This window comes from Triturus cristatus, chromosome 1_2 (genome assembly GCF_964204655.1).
Source record: "Triturus cristatus chromosome 1_2, aTriCri1.1, whole genome shotgun sequence".
In the NCBI taxonomy this organism is placed as follows: Eukaryota; Metazoa; Chordata; class Amphibia; order Caudata; family Salamandridae; genus Triturus; species Triturus cristatus.
In genome coordinates, this window is record NC_140580.1 from 954,530,923 (window position 1) to 954,548,374 (window position 17,452).

General features: G+C 45.1%; 1 protein-coding gene across 1 annotated transcript in view; it reads right to left on the reverse strand.

The window, feature by feature from the left end:
- The window catches only part of LOC146868433 (cholesterol 7-desaturase nvd-like), a 254,645-nt gene that overhangs the window by 36,806 nt on the left and 200,387 nt on the right, over nucleotides 1–17,452 (reverse strand). The window lies entirely within an intron of this gene.

Here is a 17,452-nt window from a genome sequence, read left to right on the forward strand (position 1 = left end):
CTTGATTGGAATAAAGTGGTAACTCTTAAAACATTTAATTTAAAAAGGAACAAAATGAGGGGGTTCATTTTGCCATAGAAAGTATGATTAGTGCTGCAGAAAGAAAAATTAGGGCACATTTTGACTTCTCAAATCCTCTTCTATTTCATAAAAGAATTCTGACATGCAGACTGAAACATGCACTTTGAATACCAGCAGCAGACTTCCCTGGTGAGCAGTAGCTTTACTGATCTAATGAGCAACTTGAGTACTAACATTCAGAATTTATGGCACATGTGTGACACATCTGAATGCCTTCTTGATGGAACCAAAGTAAAAAACTGAAAGTATTTCCTACTGAGGAGACTGCAGTAAATGAGGAAATTAGGAAACTTCATAACAAATAAATCTCCCAAGATGGCCACCAGAGACAAAAGAGCCCAAATGTAGCCCAAATATCACCCAGATGTAGCCCAAGTATAGCCCAATGACAAAATGTCTCAGAGTGTTCTAACGAACAACTAGAGCGCTAACAGTCTTACTTATGACAAAAGTATGGCACACCTGAAGCCATCTTGATTGGAATAAAGTGGTAACACTTAAAACATTTAATTTAAAAAGGAAAACAAGGGGGTTCATTTTGCCATAGCAATTATGATTAGTGCTGAAGAAAGAAAAATTAGGGCACATTTTGAGTGACTTCTCAAATCCTCTTCTATTTCATTAAAAAATTCTGATATGCAGACTGAAACATGCACTTTTAATACCAGCAGCAGACTTCCGTGGTGAGCAGTAGCTTTACTACAGTGATCTAATGAGCAACTAGAGTGCTAACATTCAGAATTTATGGCAAATATGTGACATATCTGAATACCTTCTTGATAGAATCAAAGTAAAAAACCTAAAGCATTGCCTACTGAGGAGACTGCAGTAAATGAGGAAATTAGGAAACTTTATAACAAATAAATCTCCCAAGATGGCCACCAGAGACAAAAGAGCCCAAATGCAGTACAAGTATCACCCAGATGTAGCCCACATGTAGCCCAATGACAGAAGTGTGCAAAACACTTATTTGTTGTGTATTTGCAGTTTTATATAGTGCAGACTTGTCAGGTATTGGAGTGCTTTACATGAGCATTGGTTACATCACACAAGATCAAATTCATTTTGGTTGTAGACATGGGGAGATTAAGTGATTTGATCAGAATCACAGAATGTTGAGCTGAAGCAGGAACTCCAACCTGGTTCCCCAGTTGCAAGGTCTGCAGCTCTGGAAGTAACACCACATCCTCTCCCCTAAGTGCAACATTTAATCAAGTGGTCAACTGGATAAAAAAAACAAAGATTACAAATAATTTAAAAGTTCTTTGTCGCTATTTGAAAACTCAGAAAATATGTCCTCATTTTAGTTTTTTAGAGCACTAACCATAATTTTGATGCAAATAAGACCCTCTCATATATGTAATTTCTAAAAGAAATGCTCTAGGTATTACAGTTTTGATTACATCAAGATGACGTCAGGCGTTCCACACTTTTGTAATAAATATAGAATGTTAGCAATCTAGTTGTTCATTGGGATACTGTTGAGAGGCAGAGGCCAGGGGCACGGACTCTGAAAATTGAAGTCAAGTAGGAGAGTGCAGAGGCAACAATTTGACCACACTGGGCAGGCAGGAAGGGCAGTGGCAGCACAACAGACTATGGAGGGCAGTGGAAAGTGGGGCAGGGGCAACAAACCAACAATACAGGACTGGCAAGAGAGGCTCTGGCAATATAATAGACCATTGTGGGCAGAAGGAAGAGGCAGTGGTAGTACAACCATACATGCCAACAGACCCGTTTCAGCCAGGAAACGTCCAATGTTTTTAAGCTCAAATGGGCTTTATTTGATATGTCTCCTGTCTACAATCTCCTCTTTTTCAATGTAACTCAAAGGGGAAAATCAATACCCCAAATTTTTTTTCAAATTCTCCCTCTTACCAAGTTCAAAATGCTCGCAAGTATGGTACATTGGATCATGGTAGGCAGGAGGAATTGGGGTAGGGACATGGACTCGGATAACAGAGGACAGGAGGGACATGGAGAGGTGCACCAAACTGACCCTACAGGGCAGGCATCAGGGTTTGCAGCAGCACAATACACCACACAGGGCATGTGGGACGGGAGTGCAGCACAACAATCCATAGAAAGCAATAGGGAGGGGACAGGACCATGCACATGGACAACAGAGAACAGAGGGGAAAGAGGCAATGGTAGCTAGCTGAACATAATGGACAGACAGGAGAGAAAGCTGCAGCATAACAGACCATAAAGGGCAGGAGGGACAGATCAGGGGCATTACAATGGAACAGACAAGCCAGGAGGGAGGGAATAGGGGTCTGCACATGGAAACAGAGGGCTGGGGGCAAGGGGGAAGGGCAGGAGCAGCAAGATGACCATGGAGGTCAGGCAGGATGGGCACTAGAAACAAGACACCATGGAGAGCAACAGTGAGACTATGATGGCATACACACAGACCATGGAGGGAAGGTGGGAGGGGGTCAGGGGCAGCTAGCTGACCACACAGGGAAGGTGGAAGGGGCCATGGCAGCCCAGAAGACCATGCATGGCAAGCGGGAGGGTTAATGGCAGCACAATGGCTATGATGGGCAAGAAGGAGGGTGCAGGGGCATGCACAAAGGACCATGGAGGATAGAAGGGAGGGTCAGGACCTGGGCACAGACAAGAGAGTTCAGAGGAACGGGTCTCACAACAGACCGCGCTGGCAGGCAGGAGGAGCAGTTGCAGCACAACAGACCAGGGAGGGCAGAAGGGTGTGGCAGTAAAATGGACCATGGAGGACAGAAGGAAGGGGATAGGGGCATGGCATGTGGACAGGCAGGGTGGATGTGGCAGGGACAGGTAAGTCATCTGACAATGCTAGGCAGGTGGGAGGGGAGTGGCAGCTCAACAGAACACTCAGAGTAGATAGGAGTGGCAGGTCCATGGAACATGGTGGGCAAAAAGGATGGAGCAGGGGCATGCACAAAGACATCGGAGGGCAGGGGGAAGGAGAATAGGGGCAGCAAGCTAAGCACAGAGGCTAAGCAGGAGGTCAATGATGGGCCATAGAATTGGGCAATGGAGGGCAGGAGGAGTGGACTGGTACATCATGCTAAATGGAGGGCAGTGGCAGCACATCAGACCATGCATGGCAGGAGGGAGGAGGCTAGTTCATGGATTCAGACAACAGAGGATAGGGAGGAGGTGGATGGGGCAGCAAGCTAACTGTGCAGAGAAGGTGGGTACTAGGAACCTTGTTGTTTTTAAAATGTGTGCCTGTGCGAACTACTTAAAATATGAACAAGTATGCAGCATAATCTCACTTTTATTCAGGAAGAAGAGGACGTTTGTGACTGTGACTCCGGGCTCACTTGGCAGAAACACCCCCTGACCCTTCACCCCCATCGCAAAATGTAATGCCCGTGAAAAGAGTAGGTGGACGCAGTGTTATATAGAACATAGTCCTGAGAGCACGATTGAAAATGAAAACTAGATATAGTATATGGTATAAACTATGCACCAAAAAGTGTGATAAGATGAACCGGGGCGTGAAATATAATATGCAATACATTGTGCGCAATGACAGATTAATTGGAGAGCGCAAGAGAGCACAGGCACTAGCGCGTGCTATGCGATATGCGCCTTGGAGTGTAATATGCACAGGGCAGTGTTGTGTAACCTAAATAGTCTCTAAAGTTGTCAAATAAAATATGTGCTGGGGAGTGGAACGTTGCATATGCACTGTGACAAAGATATGGATCCCAGATTGTAATATGTATGGCATAGCGCTGTGCGTTATAACATAGGCATCGAGGAAGGCACGTTAGATGGGGCAATATAACCCGTGCGAAGGCAAGTGTGGCATGACATTCACGGGGTGGTGTTAGTGGCGTTACAGTGCACATGGGCTAGAGTGTCATAGCATACGCACTAGCTGGTAGAATACAACACAGAGGTGTGTGGCACTCGGCGGGCACTGGTGGGTGTAACACAGCATTGGGCTCAGCCAGGAGCACGCTGTGACTCAAGTGAGGTTAGTCTCCTTTCTAGAGAGTAAAATAAAAAGTAATACACATCCGGCGGTGGATGTGTTTTATTAACCGTGAAGGGGTTTCTTGCATAGTTTGGTTGATTTTTTGTCGAATCCTCTTTGAATGGCTTGGTGTGTGTGTGTATTAAATGTGCCCATCAATAGCTACCCACGTTTGTATAAATAAACGACAAGGGTGTCTACTTGGAGAGTACCCACCGGCGGGGGCGCCGGGATTAGGCACGGTAGGGCGTCAGACACGTCAGAGCTTCACTAGCGGTGTAAACACATTCCACGTGGATTCATTGTATGCATAGTCGCCTTTTAATGAATATCATGCAAATTGTCAGGGTGATATGTACATACGGTTTGTCCAGCATGTCCTAGGTGTTTCTATAAATAGATATTTTTTTAAAATAATAAAAAAACAAAGGCCGGGGCCATAAGTGGCCTGAGGAGGGGGGCAACGCAGCCCCCTTCCCTTCCTCTCTGCATTGGCGCTTACTGGACGTACCTAGTGGGCTATTTTGCCCCCAAGGACACTCTGGATTCAAGGGGACTTAATCTCCCAACTTAAAACGTCCACAGGGTTTGTTTACACAGTGGGGAAGGGAGGGGACGGGGCCTGAGGTGACGTGTGCAAACACGCCTAATGGCGCGTTTTAAGGTGGGGAAATAATTCCCCTTCAATCCTGAGGGCCCCTGGGGGCTAACTAGCCCACCAGGTGCTTCCAGTAAGCGCCACTGAGCTGCGTTGCAGAGAGTTGGTCCAGGCCGAGCCACTTTTTACACCTCTCTGCTACGCAGCTCTGTGGCGCTTACTGGAGGTCCCTAGTGGGCTAGTTGGACCCTAGGGACGCTCAGGATTCAAGGGGACTTAATCTCCCAACTTAAAACGGCCACAGGGCGTGTTTACACAGTGGGGAAGGGAGGGGACGGGGCCTGAAGTGACGTGTGCAAACACGCCCTGTGGTGCGTTTTAAGAGGTAGTTTTAATCCCCTGCCCTATTATATACTAGGGGCTTACAGAGGAGGTCATGCTAATCACAGGGGGACCCCAACGCATAGTGTTCCCTAGTGTATGTAGGTGTTTTCACTGTATTCGGAGTGTCTTTTAACATAGCACTGGCTCTAGGTCTGGTTAGTCAGACTCAGTTACCACCAGTATCAGTCTGAAAAAGTTGAGGGTACAGGATGATTTTGCAACAAGGCTTCTTTCTGCTCTTCAGTTTGTTCTTTCTGCACGTTATCCTTCTTCCTGCACTTTTCTTCGTCTTTGAGGACTTCTGTTGCTTCTTTCTGCATTTCTTTTTTTTCTTTGTGCATTTTTTCTTCTTTCTTCACATGTCCTATCTCTCTAGGCATAGTTCGAAATTAGCATTTAAAAAACCTTAAAAATTTACTGAAAAAAAACATAGGTTTCAGGGGCGTTATAGTTAGCTGGACTTTTCACTCGTAGAAAACCATTGAAATTCCCCCGTTATAGTTAGTTCAGCTAACTATAACTCGCGCGCCCGCAATGCACTGCTGATGACGTCACATATTGCATCACTCATCACATGGTCGGTTATAGTTCGCTCAACTAACCATAACAGCCGAATTTCTATGGTTTTGTACAAGTGAAATGTCCAACTAACTAACATCCCTAAAACCTGTGTTTTTTTCTGTGAAAAAATATATATATGTGTGTGTAAACAAGGCTCGGACGAGCTGAAACGCGTAATGGCGACGAAGCAATAAACTAAATTTGCATAGCACTTACAGACGGGTCCGTGTTTGGAGATATCCAGGAGGTAACGGAATGGAGATATATATATATATATATATATATATATATATATATCTCGCTCCAAAGTTTTCCTCACTCCCGTCCGGGAAGAAGATAGCAGCACTCACGGGTTAGGTTGGTTACCAATTTTTATTTAGCGCTTCACAGACGCGTTTCGGGTCTTCCCTTCGTCAGTGTGTTGTATCACAGATACAGCGCGGCGCCATTTTATATACAAAAAATGCATCACATTATCCTTTACGGGCAATAAAAGCAACGAAGGACTATTTCCCACCCAGTTACTGTGGGCGCCATCTTTCAGTATGCACGTATTGCGTTCACACTAGTTTGTCAAATAAAGTTATATACAATATTTACAATATTGGCAACAGAATTATCGACAAAATTCATTATTTATGAAGTGTGCTTCCTCGTCAATTCATTAGAAACGAAATTGAGATCTCGCCGTGGATCGGCATTTGTGGCTCCATAGAACCACCCTTAACCTCCTCACTTTGATAAATATTGCCGTATATCGGCTAGCCCTCATAATGTGTGCATTTGTCAGTAAGAGGTATATACAGATTCATCAGTTTTATCATTAAACAGCAATGAAGAATTAACGGTACACCTGGGGATATAAGAAATAATATAATGATAAAACTGATGAATCTGTATATACCTCTTACTGACAAATGCACACATTATGAGGGCTAGCCGATATACGGCAATATTTATCAAAGTGAGGAGGTTAAGGGTGGTTCTATGGAGCCACAAATGCCGATCCACGGCGAGATCTCAATTTCGTTTGTAATGAATTGACGAGGAAGCACACTTCATAAATAATGAATTTTGTCGATAATTCTGTTGCCAATATTGTAAATATTGTATATAACTTTATTTGACAAACTAGTGTGAACGCAATACGTGCATACTGAAAGATGGCGCCCACAGTAACTGGGTGGGAAATAGTCCTTCGTTGCTTTTATTGCCCGTAAAGGATAATGTGATGCATTTTTTGTATATAAAATGGCGCCGCGCTGTATCTGTGATGCAACACACTGACGAAGGGAAGACCCGAAACGCGTCTGTGAAGCGCTAAATAAAAATTGGTAACCAACCTAACCCGTGAGTGCTGCTATCTTCTTCCCGGACGGGAATGAGGAAAACTTTGGAGCGAGATATTTTACACGGGGCACCACCGTGTGAGCAGCACCCGCCAGCGAGTGATCCGTTTTCGAAAGGTGCATGGGAGCAAGCATTTACACAACGGAAGCACCGCCCTGGTAAAGAAGACATCCAATAGAGGCAGTTCGGGTACAACGGACGACGGAGGTCAGCTGGGTATAATACCTAAAGACAGTCCGGTAAGCTGAACGCCGTGAAAGACTTTGAATGTGATTGACCAGGGCTTGGCGAGGGGAAGACGGATTAGACCAATTTTTAGAGCGCAGGAGCCCGGGACCGGTGCTCCAATTTGAAAACAAACAGCATGTTCAGTGAAACAGCGCGTAGGGAAGCGGCCGCTGATATGTTTAAGAGGAAAACCACAGATTCAACAAGTCCGGCAACTACGGACAAAGTGCCTACATGTAACAACTTGCAAATGAAATTTACAAAACTAGAGAGACTGTATGAACGCGAAATGCGCAAATGGTGGGAGGCGACCTCCCTCCAAAACTATATCGAGGTTGAGAGGGTCCCACGAGGTCTGCGCATTTATACGGTGCCCACCTACGAAAATCCGGACCCGCTCCTGTTGGAGGAGTGGGCTGCACATATAGCTTCATCATGCAAAGGGAGTCTAGAAATCCTGGTCAAGTTCGCGTGGAGCGACAGGACAAAGACCCTAGCGGAAATCGAGAAGGCGGAGGAAGAGATCGCCAAAGACACAGATAAAAACAAACAGGAAGAAATGAGAGACAAAATGAAGAAACGATTACAACAGTATGAATTAAAAATCCGGCATAGAAAACAAGAAAAATTCGAACGCGACGAAAGAGACTACCTTATGGGGAGAGTACTAACGTTCGCTAAAAAGTTTGATGGACCCTGGAAAGAAATGTCTAAGAGCAAGCAGACACCAATACCAACACCAGAAAGAATTGAGACATCAGAATCAGATGTGACCGAAAATGAGCAGTCCGGAGATGAGACAGCGGGCCCTTCTGGTGAACCAACGAAAACCCCTTTTCACCAAGAGTTCAACTTGATACGACAGTCATGGTTGAGGGGGGGGGAAAGCAAGCCCCCAGAAGTGGACGGAGGCAGACCAGAAGGAGTGGCTGGAAGAGGAAGAGGAAGGGGCAAAACAACCCGGAACAAGAGAGGCGCAAGGTGGTAGATAAAAAGGATAACCTTACCATCATTAATTTAACTTCTAAACAACTAACCAAGACAGAGGAATCAGTATTGAAATTGGGGCTATCCTTCTGTCCACAAACGAAGTTCGAATTTACACAAACGAGGATTGATTTATTCAAATTCACTAGAAAACTCAAACTACATAAGTTTTTTAAGATCAAACCAACGAATAAAGAAGCCAGATTAATCAAAGGAAATGTGAAAGAGACAGATTTACTAACGGTGGATGACCTCACTACATTGGAACTGTTAGAAGAACTACGACAAGGACAGGAATCGATCACAGAAGAAAATGAAATGACAACAACACAAAGAGCCAGAAACTTGGGGTTGGATCAGGAAGCACCATGCAGCAACTTCAAACCGGTTTCACAATTTTTACCTCAAATGCCTCAAGATGCGATTGATGTGTTTTCTGAATCGGTGATCAAGGATCTCGTGCAGTTGCGAGAGAAAGAAAATTACAGAACCACCAAACGCAACCTGACTAAAGCCCAAGAAAAAACCCTGAGAGAACTACAAAGTGATCCGACAGTAGTTTACAAACCCTCTGATAAAGGGGGCAATATTGTCCTGATACCGAGGGAACAGTATGTGAGGGAAGCCCTACGACAACTAACTGACACACACAATTATGAACTGACAACTAAGAGGAAGTATGAGGAGAGCATCAACGAGTACCATCAAAAGATTAAGAAATGGCAGGACAAATCGATGTTAACCATGGAAGAGTTTTTATTTTTAAGAGCCATCAATCCCATAACTCCAACGTACTATTATTTGCCCAAGGTCCATAAGGACAAAGTGAATCCACCCGGCAGACCCATAGTCTCATCATTGGGCAGTCTAACTGAAAAGATGTCTGTATTTGTGGACCATTTTCTATTCCAGTTTGTCCTACAATTGTCCTCTTATATAAGAGACACCAAAGATTTCATTTCATGCATTGAAAAAGTTAGATGGGAGTCATCATTCGTCCTCATAACACTGGACATTACAGGACTATACACATGCATAGACCACGAACAGGGACTGGAGGCGGTGGAATATTTCCTGAATAAAAGGTCGATCAAACTACTGGAACACAATAAGATGCTTATTGAATTTATAAGGTTTTGCCTATACAATAACATTTTTCTTTTCCAAGGTGACCTCTACAGGCAGGTGTCGGGGACCGCGATGGGTACCTGCTTCGCCCCCAGCTACGCGAATTTGTTCGTGGGCTGGTGGGAGGAGCAGGTGGTCAGGTCCCCCACCAATGCTGCATGGACAGCCAACATAGTGACCTGGCATAGGTACATTGACGACCTCTTCATAGTTTGGAGAGGGTCTACCAATAGTGCCAAAGACTATATAGCCCACTTGAACAATAACAACCTTAATCTTCACTTCACAGGCGAGATTAGTTCAGTGGCAGTGAACTATCTCGACCTGGAAGTGAGGATTCAAGAGAGCAAGATCACTACGGCTCTATATAGAAAGCCAACTGCAGGCAATAGCACTCTACACGCTAATAGTGGCCACCCAGACAAATTGAAGAAAAGCATCCCATATGGGGAATTATTGCGTTTGAAACGCAATAGCTCAAGGGATTGCGACTTCACACATGCAGCAAGAGAGAGCATAGAGAGATTCGCTGCTAGAGGCTATGACCTAAAGTTACTAGATAACACCTTTGAAAAGGTCAAGAAGATACCAAGAGGAAAACTGTTAGAGGCTAACAAAAAGGAAGAAAAGAAAGATGAGGGCAAATTCCGCATAATTACGACCTTTTCTGAGGATGCAGACTCCTTAAGACGCATTTTCAGTAAAAACTGGCACATCTTGAAAACTGACCAGATTATTGGGAAGGATATTCCACCCGTCCCCTTAATGACTTTTAGAAAAGCGAGATCACTAAAAGACAAATTGGTCCACAGCCATCTGGATAACCCCACAGTGAAACAAGGGACGTTTGGGGAATTAAGGGGATTTTACCCGTGTGGGAAATGTAAGGCATGTGCATTTAGCAAAAGAACCCTTAACTATGAAATTAAGGGTATGAAAGAGAGACAAACCATCAAAAAATTTATCACGTGCCAAACCACGCATGTAGTCTACTGTCTGACGTGTCCCTGCAAGCTTAAATACATCGGGAGCACGATACACAGTGTTAAAATCAGAATTCTGGAGCACATGCGTGCTATCACTAACAGGGACATGAGCTACCCAGTTGCCAGACACTTTGCCATTAAACACCAGAGCAATAGGAACCTACTTCAGTTTTTTGGGCTTGATCATGTGCCCCTTCACATCAGAGGAGGGGACAGGGTCCTCAAATTGAGGAGATTAGAGTCAAGATTTATTATCGATCTACAGACAAAAAGCCCGAAAGGTTTAAACAGCAATGAAGAATTAACGGTACACCTGGGGATATAAGAAATAATATAATGATAAAACTGATGAATCTGTATATACCTCTTACTGACAAATGCACACATTATGAGGGCTAGCCGATATACGGCAATATTTATCAAAGTGAGGAGGTTAAGGGTGGTTCTATGGAGCCACAAATGCCGATCCACGGCGAGATCTCAATTTCGTTTGTAATGAATTGACGAGGAAGCACACTTCATAAATAATGAATTTTGTCGATAATTCTGTTGCCAATATTGTAAATATTGTATATAACTTTATTTGACAAACTAGTGTGAACGCAATACGTGCATACTGAAAGATGGCGCCCACAGTAACTGGGTGGGAAATAGTCCTTCGTTGCTTTTATTGCCCGTAAAGGATAATGTGATGCATTTTTTGTATATAAAATGGCGCCGCGCTGTATCTGTGATGCAACACACTGACGAAGGGAAGACCCGAAACGCGTCTGTGAAGCGCTAAATAAAAATTGGTAACCAACCTAACCCGTGAGTGCTGCTATCTTCTTCCCGGACGGGAGTGAGGAAAACTTTGGAGCGAGATATTTTACACGGGGCACCACCGTGTGAGCAGCACCCGCCAGCGAGTGATCCGTTTTCGAAAGGTGCATGGGAGCAAGCATATATATATATATATATATATATATATATATATATATATATATATATATATATATATATATATATATATATATATATACACACACACACATACATACAAGAACCTAGCCAAGAAAAACGGGGGATTCACCAATTGGGTGAAAGACCACCTCTACTGGTAGAAAAGAAAAATGTCTTTTCTTGAGTCCCCTCACTCACCCAGGGTTGCCCCTAGGTGACATGCTTCATCATTGGGGCCATCCCAAACATCTACTGCTTGGGGCGTGCTGCGATTTGTGGAGTTACATAGGAGCACTTACTTTGTGAAGATATGTGCAGTGTAGGGGGAGTGGTGTAAGTGATGTTTAAAAATTACCTAACTAGTGAGCTAATGTTTTATTCCTCCTCCTAGTTGGTAGGGATAAAAAGGGGTTAATAAAAGGGAAAAGTAACTTGTGTAATTACAATCCCTAGTATTGTGTCGACATGTTTTAAGGTATCCCCTAAACCTCTTCTTCAGGACAACAAAGGGACCATCCCTTTGTGTACCACTCCGTGCAGGACCTATAATAAAGTGAAATATAAATTATGAATGCACACCTATTGTGTGAGCATTGGGAAAATATATAAATACGGTTGATTCTGAACACGTAGTATCTGTCATGGGGAAGAAAAAAGCAAAATGCAAATTAATACATACTGCCTGGCCACCGCTCTTGTGGGCAGGTTAAGGCGTTACGCTGCCCGTAAAAGAAGCTACTTAATAATATGGTGTAAGTGCCCTTGAAAGTAAACTTAATTAGTGCTCAGATCCTGTGTGGGTTAATATACCACACTCAATATCTCAATTGTGAGCAAGCAAGGTTGAAAAGACAGAATTAAAAATACTCATGGTGGTGACGGGCATCGTCATGCAGCCTGAGGCACGGTGCTGTCTCCTGAATGTTTGGGGTCCTACTGACCACGACGCGGCACAGGCTCAATGGGTGACCCTAGGGAATATGGTAGCCAAGCGCGACATCGCACGTCTGTGGGGCTCTAATAGGCCACCTACATTGACAGCGTGGATGGAAAACATGGATTGGAGCATGTTTAGGGAAAAGACAGTGTATTGTGCTCGAGGGCGCCCTCGGAAATGGCACTCTGTATGGGGGCGATGGAACCAGTACAGAGGGGGCATATGCCTGCCCCCAGACCCGGACCCGCCCGAGGAGCAGCTCTCCCCTTAGCCCTTTTTTCCGGCTTTGACCTCCTTGCTGATATGTGTTTGTCCTCTTGAGTCCCTGAATTCCCCTCCTTTCCCTTACTATAAACCTGTGTCTGTTGGACGAAATGGGGCTCGCTCCCCCTGATGGGAACCCTTTTGGTGCTTATAGTAATTATCGCCTTGCTTGTGTTTTGGTTTGGATTTGTGTTTATTTAAAACAGAACCTTTGACTACCCTGTCAGTGAAATGTGGACGCTCGTATGTGTTGTGTTTCTAAAGCTGCCGTACCTCCGGGTTGTCGGCTGAATAGCTGTGTCACTGATTTGCAAAATAAAGGTTTTGGAAAAAAAAAAAAAATACTCCTGGTCAAGGACAAAACAGGAAGCACACAACATGCAACATAAAATCAATTTATTTTTTAAATATACTTATTTTGTGGCAAAAATACGCCTCATGGTCTGACTGGGTGGAGGGGCCTGTAGAAACCCTATATTATAATAAGAATACACAAAGGAATGAGATAAGGATTTGTTTTAAACCATTGATCTCTAGTACCTTCCTCTAACTGGTTTGAAAAAAGCAATAAGAAATGCAGTGAAAATGCGGGAAATCAAGGTTATGTAGATTCCTGTAGGGAGAAAAGTCTTACTGTGCTCAGCAACCCTCCGTCATTACGACCTATTCATTCCCAAGGCAGACCGCATCTTAGCGTGTCTGAGCCTCGGTACCAGTATAAGTAGTAAAAAAAAAAAAACAGCAGAGTCATGTCCTCGTGCTGTCAGAGACTAGAGCGTGTAACGCGCAGTCTCGTTTTGTGGTGAAAACGGTCCACCATATTGTTTGTATTTTTAAAAAAAATAATCTTTTTTTAAAAGGGGGTGACTTTTGAAAGTCTAAATTACTTATTTGTGTGCAGGAGTCCCTCGTATGAATGGGGTGTGTGGGTGGGGGGTTGGGGGTGAGTGTGTGGGGTGTGTGTGTGTGCGTATGGGTATCTGAGTGTGCGTGTGGTGTGTGTGGGGGGGGGGGTTGTGTGCGTGTGTGTGTGTGTGGGGGGGGTTGTGTGGGTGTGTGTGGTGTGTGTGTGGGGGAGGGTGTGTGGGGGGAGGGTGTGGGGGGGTGTGTGGGGTGTGTGTATGGGGAGGGTGTGGGTGTGTGTGTGGGGAGGGTGTGGGGTGTGTGGGGGAGGGTGTGGGGTGTGTGGGGGGAGGGTGGGGGGTGTGTGGGGGGAGGGTGTGGGGTGTGTGGGGGGAGGGTGTGGGGTGTGGGGGGGGAGGGTGTGTGTGTGTGGGGTGTGTGTGTGGGGTGTGTGTGTGTGGGGTGTGTGTGTGTGTGGGGTGTGTGTGTGGGGTGTGTGTGTGGGGTGTGTGTGTGTGTGTGTGTGGTGTGTGTTTGTGTGTGGTGTGTGTTTGTGTGTTTGTGTGTTTGTGTGTGGGGTGTGTGGGGTGTGTGGGGTGTGTGGGGTGTGTGGGGTGTGTGGGGTGTGTGGGGTGGTGTGGGGTGTGGGTGGGTGGTGTGTGGGTGTGTGTGTGGGGGTGTGTGTGTGTGTGGGGTGTGTGTGTGCACATGTGTGAGTGTGCGCGCACACACATACAGGGTGGGTGTCTGAGTTGGATGTCTGGGTGGGTGCGTGCGGCTGTATGGGTGGGTGCATGCGAGAGTGGCTGTATGGGTGGGTGCGCGCGCGGGAGGGTGTCAGAGTGGGAGGGTGTATGGTTGCAAGCAGGTGTTTTTAGAGACTGTATGGGTGCGAGCGGCTGCCTCAGAGCCTGCACGGCCAGCTGCCTCAGAGCCTGCACGGCCAGCTGCCTCAGAGCCTGCACGGCCAGCTGCCTCAGAGCCTGCACGGCCAGCTGCCTCAGAGCACACTCCTGCAGTTCAGCTCCAATGGGCATCTTTTTGAGGTGGAAAAAAAAAAAACTGAGGGATAATGCTTCAGCCCAGCTAGAAAAAGAAACTGAGAAATGGGTCTACAATATTCCGTATTTCCTTCCAAATTCAAGATCATGGCACGACAGAAAACCTACCTTCCTTGCTGACTGACCCTGCAGATGCCTGCGACAGGGCTGAAAACCAGGGGTCTTCCTCCCAGACTGAAGATTGAAGTAGATGGGTGCAATACAGAGCAAAAAGAAAATTGATGACCCAGACGGGAAACATTGGGAGGGGGTGGGGGTACGGAGAGCCATTAGCAGCGCTTCCATCGCAGAACATACACAAGAACGTCAGGGGTTTGCGCTGATCGAGGTGGCTTCCTTCCAGGGTCTGATCCCAAAAGTTGCAGACTCTTCCATAGATAGCACAGATGATGTTGCATCCCTAAACGTCAACCCCGTTGAATAACCCAAAGTCACCCCTGTCCCATCACCAGGTGACTCCCCAGACAGCAGCTGAAGTTCTATAGGTTGTGTGGGGTGCCTATTTTTAGATACTAAGATTTGATCAAGCTGGTGTGATGAGACCCGTAGACCTGAAACACTACACTACCCACTGCGTGTGCTTGTTTATGGTGGGGGGGGGGGGGGGGCGAGGGTGTCTCCCTACTGTGGGTGGGGGGGTATGGACCACTTACTCGGCAGAGTGCTGAAGTCCACCATGTCGTTTTACAATGCCATTTGTCAGCATTCTAAGAACTTCAATAGCTAGTGAACCAACTACCCAGATGGCCTGCCTAACTCTAGACAGTCAGTTTCTAGTTGAGGAAGCTCACTATGCACCTATGCGCTTGTCCTCTCTGTGCGCACACTCCAAAGAATGTTCTTTGATAACACAATAAATGTTGTGCAGCTAGCCATCTGCTGTATTCCCCTTATGTTCAGGTTGGGTTTAATTTTTTCCTTCCATTCTGAAAATTAAGGTTTTATTCCAGGAAAAGGACGTCAGCCTCTAGCCACAATCCTCACGCCTCCGCTTTAAATGTCTTTTTACAACAGAATATAGAAAGGCATGAGCCATAGTCCGATACCACTCAACTGTGTACTAACGACCACACGAGGAAATAATTCAAATACAGTTATTAGTAACGGGGTACAAGAATGCATAGGCCCTCCTCCAATAACGATTCTCTTCCTTCTAACACTACAAAGTTTTATTACATCAGTCAATAACATGGAATCTCGAGCTCAAGTGTAGAACCTAACCTTGTTGAGATTCCATTTTAAAGGAAAACTACATATACTACAATCTCCCTCCTAAACACAACCACCTAAATACAACTACCACCACCACACAAGACAAAGGTAAAGGAAACAAATTCAAACACAACAGAAACAAAAACCTCAAAATGCCCACAAACTCAGAATTATACATAAAAAGACATGTAATAAATCCAGCAATATACAAACTTATATACTAACTTGAGAGTACAAAAATAAGTTACGCTAAATAATGTTTCAATCACAATGCGTTTCAAATTCTAAACCTGACCATTTTCCACTTTAAAATAATTTCTTAACAATTTAACAACTTTGAGAGGTTTACTGAATATGGTAATGTCACAACCTTCATTGGTAACCTTCACATCGGGTACACCTTTAAGTAAATCATAAACACATTTTTTTAAAATTCACTAAAAGCTTTCCGATTTCATTCCATCCACAATCCATCCACTCCCGTTTCCTCATCCAATACGGACTAATACTGGTACCGGGTTGCCTCCTGCGAAATAATGCAAAATGATGTGATGGATAAAAATAACATTGCGCCGTCAAGATATTCCATAACTTTGTCCTGGATATCGCTGTTTAAGGAATCGTCCATCCAATTTCTTTTGCACATGCAAATAAATCTCCGAATAGCTCTTCCTAACGAGTCCGCCATGCTTTCGTTAACATTAAACTGCAGAACGTCAAATTCTTCACTGTACACAGTTTGGCAGCATTTAGTGGAAAAGGTGCTTAAAACGTATCTAGGTTGCCCCAGTTTGGGGGATTTTAAAACAGGAAAGAACAGTGGCAGCATTAACCTGCTTGAAGGAAATATTGAACGATGCCTTTTTGATTCGACATTCCCAGGCATTGGATTCGTTGTCCCTCCTAAAAGGTGAAATAGGAACTTAACCTGCCAGGTGTTGTAGTACCAACTGGAGAGACGGGGCAGAAAGAGTATAACATTATTACAGCAGTTTCTTCCTTTGAGCCAGGATATAGATTTAATAAAACGGCAGAGACAGTAGTCGCCGAATAAGGCCTTGACCTGTTAAGACAGGGCCTGGCAATTATGAAAGCTCCCATTGATCAACATGGTTTACGAGCCACAGAAACCTATAAACATCATGAGTGTCTGCGGGTTTAAATGGGGGGAACGGAACAGAAAAGATATATGGAGGGGTCCAACCGCGCACACAATACACACATGGTTCATAGCGCAACGAGCGCTCGGGTGGGAAGGAGTAATGACACAACACACACCATTGTGGGATACACCAAAACTGGGTACACTCCGCAATAGCAAGGGGTTTGCACAATGGGACTTGATCGGAATCTCCAGAGTTGGGGACCTGTGGAAAAAAGGAGACGTGGTGACTTTTACTCAACTACAGACGACATATCAAATGGCTGATACAGAACTCTTCCGTTATACACAAATTAAGCATGCACTCACAAGGGCAATACCTAGAGGCACGGCTCTTCCTGAATCCTCCCCGCTCGAGGACCGTCTTCTTACGGACCACCTTACCAAGAAAGCCATTTCCCTCACCTACCGCAAACTTATTAATAACCAAAAAGACCCCACACTAGCTCTGCGGGATAAATGGCGGGCAGACCTTGGAGACATAGATGAACAGGACTGGCAGGAAGCACTAGCGTCCCCGAGGGAGGTGGCGATCCCGTCCCGGCTACGGCTGGTACAGCTGAAGGTCCTACACAGGACATACTACACTAGGGCTATGCTCCACAAAATCAGTCGAGCTACAACACCCCTTTGTCTGCGCGGCTGTGGTGCAAGGGGTACATTCTACCATACATTCTGGGAATGCCCGCACATAGCATTTTTTTGGGAGGAGGTAATGGACACAATTACGAGTGTGAGTGGTTTCCCAGTTCCTC